Genomic DNA, 8,734 nt, shown 5'->3' on the forward strand with positions numbered 1-8,734 from the left:
CCTGAAACCATTCTGTTACAATGTGTCAGAAGTCTGACTCACATAGGGTTTTCTAGGATATTAACAGAGGCCAGAATGATATGTTTCTTTGGACTTTTCATGAGGAGACACAAACAATCATCTATTCAAGCCAAGTATAGCACTGAAGACAGACCAAGACTGAGACTATTTCACTCAAGCCTAACTTATTGACGCAGTGCATGTATTAAGGTTGCTTATTTGTGTATGGGTTACTCAAAGATAGATAAATTGCCAAAAGCTTAACTCAGCTCAGTGCTGGTGCATGCCAGAGCTCCCTGCCTGACTTTACAAGAGATTCCTCTCCCCCAAACTATTACAGCTTCTATAGGGTTGAGGAGGGACCTTGTGAATCTTGTGATTTTCAAGGGGATCCTGAGACTTGTAAATTCTGTTTACTTCCTGAGCCTTGTAAAACTTGAGTATTTCCTAGACCATAATGTGCTTCCTTTTGGGGGCAATGTTTTGGATGGAAGGGATCAGGGTATACAATAAGGTGGTATGGGAAGAGCCAGAACATGTGTTAAGGATGGCTTGGAGGTACAAGGATAGAAATAAAATTGGCTCTGAAGGGGAACAGACTCATGCACACCACCACACACACATGGAGGTCAGAAAGCAATTTGTGAGAGTCAGTTCTTTTCTTTGACCCTGTAGGTCCTAGAGGTCAAGCTCAGGTTGTCAGCACTGGTAGTGGCCTAACACTCTGGACCATCTCAATGGTCCAAGCAGATAGGTTTTGGTAGATGACATTAGATGAACTCAGTGACTTAATATGGGGCTAAAACACCTTGCTGTATTAGTCTAAATTACTTCAAGAGCAGAGTCTGGATAGACATTTTGTATGTAGACTTCAGTCTGAGCCCAGGAAGCTAGATTAGAGGAAAATGGAATAAAACAAAACAAATGGAACAACAACAACAAAAAAAACCTCAACACACAGGTACATTGAGTGTGTCACTGTACAGAGACTGGGCACACTCCAGTCAGTGTCTTTTGAGGTATTTTCTTTACTGTGGTCAGGATCCTCTGTGTGGAGTAAAGTACTAGCCTCATGCTCCTACCTTAACAGGTTAAATGCAGCCTCGCAGACACTAATGAAAGAAGATTTTCTGTGTGTGACTGCTTAGCACAACCTTTGCTGGTTCAAACTGCAGTGTTAGAGGCGGAAGCCAGAGACACTGATTGGAGAGGCATTGCCACACTGTGTCAGTGTCCATCAGAGTTGGTGGCTAGGACAAGATGCTAGCCAGCCAAAGCCTAGTTCAGTAACAGTGCACAGAAACCCACTCAAGGCCCAGCAGGTTGAGCTTTTTTTCCTCTGGTCCTCATACTGCCAGCCTTCTCTCTTGGTTATAAAGTAGATGGCCACCTGTACCTGTCTCCATCCCCTCACCTCCTGTCCAGTATCATCAGCCTCTCCCAATGTTTGGCAACCTCAACCCTTATATAAACATGCTGTAATTGCTTGTGAATTTCATCAACTCCCTAGAAGGCAGTCTTTCTTTATCAAGGCCGCTGTCCTTTGTCCCTGTGCAGTATCTAACCATTGCTTCTGCTTTCCTATCCTCCTCTGAAAAGCCTTTGATCAAGTGCTGCTGACAGAGATGGGGGGTGGGGAGGAGGGTGGATGGGACACTGAAACTGCCCAGATTTCACAGTCCCACCCCACTTCTACCCTTGCAGTGAGCTTGGCTCTCCATGCCCACAGGCAGAGACCTTGGTGAATGGGCCCAGCTTGTCAGACTCAATAACTGTGGATTCAGTAACCATGTCAGTTGTAATTTGTGTTGGCTCTCCTCCTTCATATTTGAATGACTCCATATTTAATATAAATGGGAAATTCATCGTCTTTAGAATTGTAAAAGCTGCAGATGATGCTGGACTTGAATTTACTCAAAAGCTCCTTGGCGTATTTTGGACAGCCCAAACTACATCTGATTCTATGTGTGGGCCATGGAGGGTGCTGATGTAGGACTGTAAGAGGAGACTGTCAGTCAAGATGACAAGATGGAGATGGAGGTTAAATGACAAGGTAGAGAGATAAAGGCTCAAATTAAGCAGCATCCTGGAATCCCACACAGAGATGAGATGGTATATAAAACTCATGGGAAGATGGCAATGAGATTAAAGGGCTCAAAACATGCTTCTGGCCACACCTCTGATCCCAGGCTCGTATGTGCCCCCCACTACTCAAGGGATGCTCTCCTGAGGATGAAGCTTCTTTTGTATTGTGTGGACTGCACTGACACACAGCAGGTGCTTGTAACATGGTGTAATGAATGACAGTGAAAATAATAACCAAACAGTGAACTAGGAGCAGCCTACCTCGTGAACTCCTGCGGGAGGACTGAGGAGCTCCTGTGGGAGGACTGAGGAGCTCCTGCGGGAGGACTGAGGAGCTCCTGCGGGAGGACTGAGGAGCTCCTGTGGGAGGACTGAGGAGCTCCTGCGGGAGGACACACAGTTCTGTACATGGTAGGTACTATCTGTCCCCACCTCATGCTTGAAGGGCTAAAGGTCCTTTGAGCTGGGGTGCCTTATCCCTTCTGAACTTCAGAGCCTGGGTCAAAAGTTTGGGAAGGAACTGAAGGATATGCAGGTGGATGTTTCAAAGCTAGATATTGTGTTTTACTGCCAAATTGTCGCACCATATACTCAAGGACTTATTCCAGGATATGAAGACATGAAAACTCAGAACCTTGAGTCTCTTGTACAACATGATGACCTAGTGTTTGCACCTAACTTTAATGTATCCTCCTGAGCACTTCAGTCATCTCTAAGTGACTTACAACACCTGTTGTAACTTAAATACAGTATTTATTGATTTTTGCTTGTCAATTTTGTTTTTGAGACAGGATTACATATAGCACAGGCTGACCTTGAATTAGCTGTTTTGCTGAGGATGTCCTGTCTCAGCCTCCCAAGGACTGGAATCACAAATGAGCACAACCACACCATACCCAACTAAAAAGTATGTTTGATATGTTTCATGGTTTATGTTCATTATCATCTTGACTAGATTTAGAGTCACCTAGGAGATTGTTGAGGTGCACATCTTCGGCTTGTCTGTGAAGGTTGTTCCAGCAAGGAAGAACCGGAGGGAGAAAGATTCACCTTGGATGTGAGTGGCGCTGTCACACAAACTAGGGGCCGAGATGGAATAAGAAGAGAAAGAAGAAAGGTATTAGGGTCTTAACATCTCCCTCTCTCTGTTTCATATCCATCAGAAAGGGAAGGACAGCCTCTTCATGTGCTGTTAATAAGATGCTTTGCCTAAGCTATCAGACTAAGTGACCATGGACTGAATCCCTAACACCTTTTAAAATGAAGGTGAAACCTTTCTTTCAAGGTTGCTATAAGTGTCATTACCCTTTCTAGACTCTCATGCTGGATCTATCAGGACCTAGGACTAGATGTGTTATTGAGGGAAATGTCTGTATAGATTGTCCCAGTGGCAACGGTTGTCCATTACCAATTTAGGTTTCCTAACAGTGCAATGAGGTAGACTGGTTTCTTGTTCTCAAACCTGGGTGAACAGTACAGTGATCTCAGGAGACTGAAAAGAAATTCAGAAGCCAGTTTGAATCCAAAAGATAGATACCCTGCCATGCATAACAATAATGTAAACTGGACAAAGTAATTTAAGCAAATGGTTATTCTAAAATGTGGGAAAACATTTCAAACAAGACAGGACTTGGACAAAGTGTGCCTTTAACAGGTATTTTAAGTTTGTGACTTTGTGATCAGAGGTTGTTTTACAAACACCTTGAGAGTAGCTGCAGCAAGATAAGGGTTCCAGAGGGCAGAGTTCCACTCAGAGAACTTATAGAGGTGAATCATGGGAGCATTCCTGATTGACAGCTAAGTGGCATGTACACAAGGGAGTCTCAAGGACACTGAACAACAAAAATGGCACAGATTCAGGGAAATGTGGTTATAGAAAAAAGAACTATCCATTAAAAAGCCTTGTGAATTCAGTGTTTTTAAATCAAGTGTACACTCCAACTGTTGATACCTGGGCAGGAAAGAGAAGAACAGAGAGATGTTGTAGGTTTACAGCCACAGAAGCTAAGGCCCACAGATGGCTAAGTTGAAAATTGCAAGGAAGAGGGATGTCTAAGAAAATTTAAACCACAGAAATAGTTAGTCTTGTTCAAATCACTGATTAACCATCAAATTATACAGGCATATGAGAAAAGCCCACAGTATGAGAGCAAAGGCTATCATGAGGAAGAAAACCAAATAGGGGCTCACATTGTATACAGGTGCTATAAGAGGAAGTTAAAATTTGCAGCTTGAAACCACAAACATGTACTGACTATAACACACACACACACACACACACACACATACATGCACACCCCACATCAAACACAACAGAATTTAGATTCACTAAAGTCTACACTGTTCAGTTTTCAATTCAGTATTACCAGGCCTAGAAAGAAAAAGGGCAAAAAAGCGGTCATAAGAAACTAGACACGTTTTGACAGATTTCCAGCAGAAAGAAACTTTATATAAGGCTAAAAGTGCATAGCTATTGGAGGAACCCCACAATAGCTGTCTTTCACTGGAGAAAATGAGAACCCAGTATTTCCTCAGTCCACAGGACTGGGTCCTTCAACAGTCCCAATCTAGTGACAAAATCTGGCAGGTTCCTGGAGAGCCTCTGGTCCTCTGTACATGAAGTGTGGGAAAACTGCTAATTAAAGTCAAATTCTACCATTAACAGGATAACCTTCTAAGGCTAGATGCGTAATGGCAGACTCCTTATGTTAGGGGAGTTTCTCCTTCTTTGACCTTGTCTAGGGAATTCTAAGCCCCCAAACTGGCCTCTACCTGAGGAATGCCACATAGCCTCAATTAAATTATAGGAACAATTTCCTTTCTTCTGATAAAATGTGTCCAGCCAGCATCTGAGATTCCTCAAATGCTTCCCCATGCTAATGAGGCACTCCAGGTACCTGAAGGCCCCAGCCAGTGACTTTTGCCCATCCTGAATGTCCCTACCCTCAGTCCTCCAAAACTGTATAAACCTTCAATTACCTTAAGTAAACTTGATCTGCCTATTGACTGTGTGGGGGTTCTGGTGTGGTTTATTCAAAATACTTATTTACAGGGTATCTGAAGCCCCTGTTCGATGACTCTGCTTCCACTGCTGTCGTGGATCTTTTCAGCCGATGATCCCCGAGAGTGGGGGGACTCACAATGATGGAGGCCAGTAAACACTGCTCTGGTACCAGTGAAGAAATCGGGAGCAGCAGCAAGCAAGTAAATGAATGCAACGGCAAGAAGTGAGCAGACCAAATGAGAGACAAATCCTTCTACTTTGCCCTTTTTCTTCCTCTGGGTTGTTACCACGAGGCCAGCTACATTTGAGATGGTTTTTTCTACATCAATTAAAACGATTGGGATAATTCTTCAAGTGAGGCTCCCTATTCAAGTGATTTTAAGTTGTGGCATTAAAATTGACACTAAAAAAAAAAAAAAAATCATCACTGGAGGAGGAGAGAGGTCTCAGTAGTTAAGAGTTTTGGCTGATCTTCTAGAGGACCTGAGTTGGGTTTCTAGTACCTACCTGATAGTTCACAATAGACTATAATTCTAGTTCCAGATGTTATGACTCCTTCTTCTGGCCTCTTCAGACACTGCACATGTGTGGTGCTTAGACAGAGAAGAAGGTAATAAATCTATATACATAAAATGAAGATAAAATATACCTTTTAAAAAATAATAAGGAGCTGGAGAGATGGCTTAGTGGTTAAGAACACTGACTGCTCTTCCAGGGGTCCTGAGCTCAATTCTCAGCAACCACATGGTGGCTCACAACCATCTGTAATCAGATCTGATCCCCTCTTCTGGTGTGTCTGAAGACAGCTACAGTGTACTCATATACATAAAATAAATAAATAATTCTAAATAATGATGATGATGATGATGATGATGATGATGATGATGATGATGATGATGATGATAAAAATCACCACCAGGAGTAGTGATTTAACTCCAGCACTTGGGAGGCAGGTGTAAGTGGGTCTCTGTGAGTTCAAAGTCGGGCTGACTTAGTGAGTTCCAGGACAACCAGGGCTACATAGAAAGACCCTTGTCTCAACAATGGCAGCAACAACAGTAGTAATAATGCTGACATCACAAATTATTTTTAAAATCATCACAGTGTAACACAGTACCTCAAACACACATACACATGAAAAATAGGTGAAATTAAGATAAAAATACATAAAGCCAGCATTGTAAAAGATTATGATTTCCTTTTTCAATAAATACAATATGGTAGAAGAGAAAACATTGAAAATGTGGGTTCTCAGGAAAACATTACCAACATGGCTAATCTACTTGATTTTTTTTTTTTACAATGTTGCACCTAACTATAGAATGTAGAATCTTTCCCACTGAAAGTAGATGTTAACCAACTAGATCACACATTTTACCAGAAAGTAAATGGTGACAGATTTCAGAAGAATGAAACCGTCCGGATAATGTTCCAGGACTACAGAGAACACAGATTAGAAATCCTTAGGGGAAAAAAGTTCCCTCCTGCAGTTTTTGCAGTAATCAAGGAATTAGGAAGATAAAAAAACAAACAAGCAAACAAAAAACCTGCTTTTTTTTTTCCTAAAAGTGCCCTGTGTCTACTCTGATAAGCAAATAGCCTTCCATTCTTACCTCATATTTCCTACAGAATATTATTCTACACTGTCAGTAGAAATTGGTAAAAAGAGATGCTTTGGGTCATGAAACAGAAAAGCCCAGACTGCAACTAGCTCCCAGCTCTCCTTCCTTGAATGGGGGTGTCCTCACATCTGCCACTTGGCCAAGTGTCAGGAGGGTCACCTTCAGCTGCACAGCACACAGAAACAGGGCTCTGTTTTCTCAGAAGTCTTTTCAGGATTGTGGCTTTAATTGGAGAGCCTAGGTCACATGACTGAGGAGCACTCAGCTGCTCCAGTCTCTGTAGGGTTACTCTTAGAGTTAGGTGAGTGTTTCTCAAAGGAACCCTAAGATTTGAGAGACACTGGGTTTGGTGAAGATGACTGGGCAGGTAGGGTTCCAGGTTCTCCTTCACTGTATGTAACCCCTAGCTAACCCCTCCTGTCCTTCTAGATGGTGGTCACTTAGGGTAAGAGTGTTAGTAATTGGTAAATACAAGCTTGTGGACACACACACACACACACATTTTTCTGTACTGTATATTATTTTTCTTCTGTGGTTTGGTTCTTTTGTTCATTTATTTTTGTTTTTGTTTATTGGTTTATTGATGGAGTTTGTTACTATTTTGTTTTGTCTTGTTTAGTTTGCCGGTTGGTTAGTTATTCTTTGCTTTATTTGGTTTGCTTAGATTTGAGGTTTGCTTTGGTTTGACTTTTTTGCCTCAAGGTTTTACCATGTAACTCAGGCTAGCTTAGGGCTTTCTATATGGCCAAGACTGGCCTGGAACTTGCTATGTAACTCAGGCTGGCCTGGAAATTGAAAACCTCCTATATCAACCACCCAAGTACTAAGATTACCCACCTACATTTCTATTGCACACTTCTCTTCTAAAAGCACACATATTTAAGACATAAACATGATTTGAGGTTTCTTCTTTGAGGGAGACACCATTGATATGGATCACCAGTGTTTAACATGGAAATACAAATCCACAGACAGGGCTGTCAGCTGGAAAAATGTTTGCCAAGTCTCTTTGGCTCTTAAAATAGGCATGAACTCCTGTAAAGACTTCATAAATCAAGGACAAACACCTCACAAAATGGGGAACATTTGAGATCATGTGTGCTACTGGGGTCAGAACATAACTATCAACTCAAACAGGATAAAAGTTATCTTGGCTTATTCTGAGGCAAAATATGAGCAATGAACACAGATTTAGACTACCCAAAAATCCCATGATCCAATTGGTAACAATTTTATGATGCTTGTAATATAAAAAATGAGACATAAATCAAGGGACTTTTAAAATACATTGGGAAACTCATTAAAGCCAAGTGAGGGAAATCTCTGCTATGGGCCTCAAGCACTGCCTTTGGTATTCTCAGTCTTTCCATGGGTGGGAGCTGGTGTCTGTACACTCAAAACGATTAGCCTAGTGGTCACAAAGCTGTCAAGTTGGGTTCAGAGGACAGTAGTAAATGGCAATGAGGAGGGCTAAGGATTGGCTGGAAATAATTTGGCTCTAGATTTTGCAACATTCTAAACTGTCCACAACCATTGAAATGTTAATTAGCCTTGGAAAAGTGTCAGTGGAAGGCACGGCTTCTTTCTGAGAGCATTCTAAACCGAGTTCGGGTTGTTTTAGAAGTGGGAAAACTCAGGTGTTTATGCAATAGCCACAGGTGGCGCCTCCTATTCAAGTCACAGCCTTACCTCTCCAGAGGGTGAAGCCTTTACATGGTACATCTCTGAGCTTCAAGTATTACACAAATATAATCAGTGTAGCAGGGAACCAAACCAAGGGGCAGAGGCAATTAAAAGCAAATCAGGCATCCTGGAAAAAGTCATTTGCAGAAACAGTTGTGACCACAGCATGAAATATGGAGGAAATACATTAAAGCCAAAATTAATTTAATAAACGTCTACCCTCATTCTTTTAAAAAGGCGAGAATACCATGAAATACTTCATTAGGCAAAGTCTCAGCAGGGAAAATTGTGAACTTTTTCAAAGAAGACTTTGTCAATTAGAGTGGGGAAAAAAAGAGGG

At 41.8% G+C, this 8,734-nt stretch overlaps 1 long non-coding RNA gene across 4 annotated transcripts in view; it reads right to left on the minus strand.

Annotated features, from left to right (window-relative positions):
- The window catches only part of LOC116102059, a 128,111-nt gene that overhangs the window by 119,091 nt on the left and 286 nt on the right, over window positions 1–8,734 (minus strand). For 3 of the 4 annotated variants that reach the window (XR_004122990.1, XR_004122992.1, XR_004122989.1), the window contains exon 2: window positions 3,053–3,164. This is a non-coding gene — a long non-coding RNA (uncharacterized LOC116102059). Of the gene's footprint in view, window positions 1–3,052; window positions 3,165–5,596; window positions 5,683–8,400; window positions 8,522–8,734 lie in introns of all 4 variants that reach the window. The other variant, XR_004122991.1, reaches the window with a different exon arrangement.

The sequence above is a fragment of the Mastomys coucha genome, unplaced genomic scaffold (assembly GCF_008632895.1).
Source record: "Mastomys coucha isolate ucsf_1 unplaced genomic scaffold, UCSF_Mcou_1 pScaffold21, whole genome shotgun sequence".
NCBI classification, from domain to species: Eukaryota; Metazoa; Chordata; class Mammalia; order Rodentia; family Muridae; genus Mastomys; species Mastomys coucha.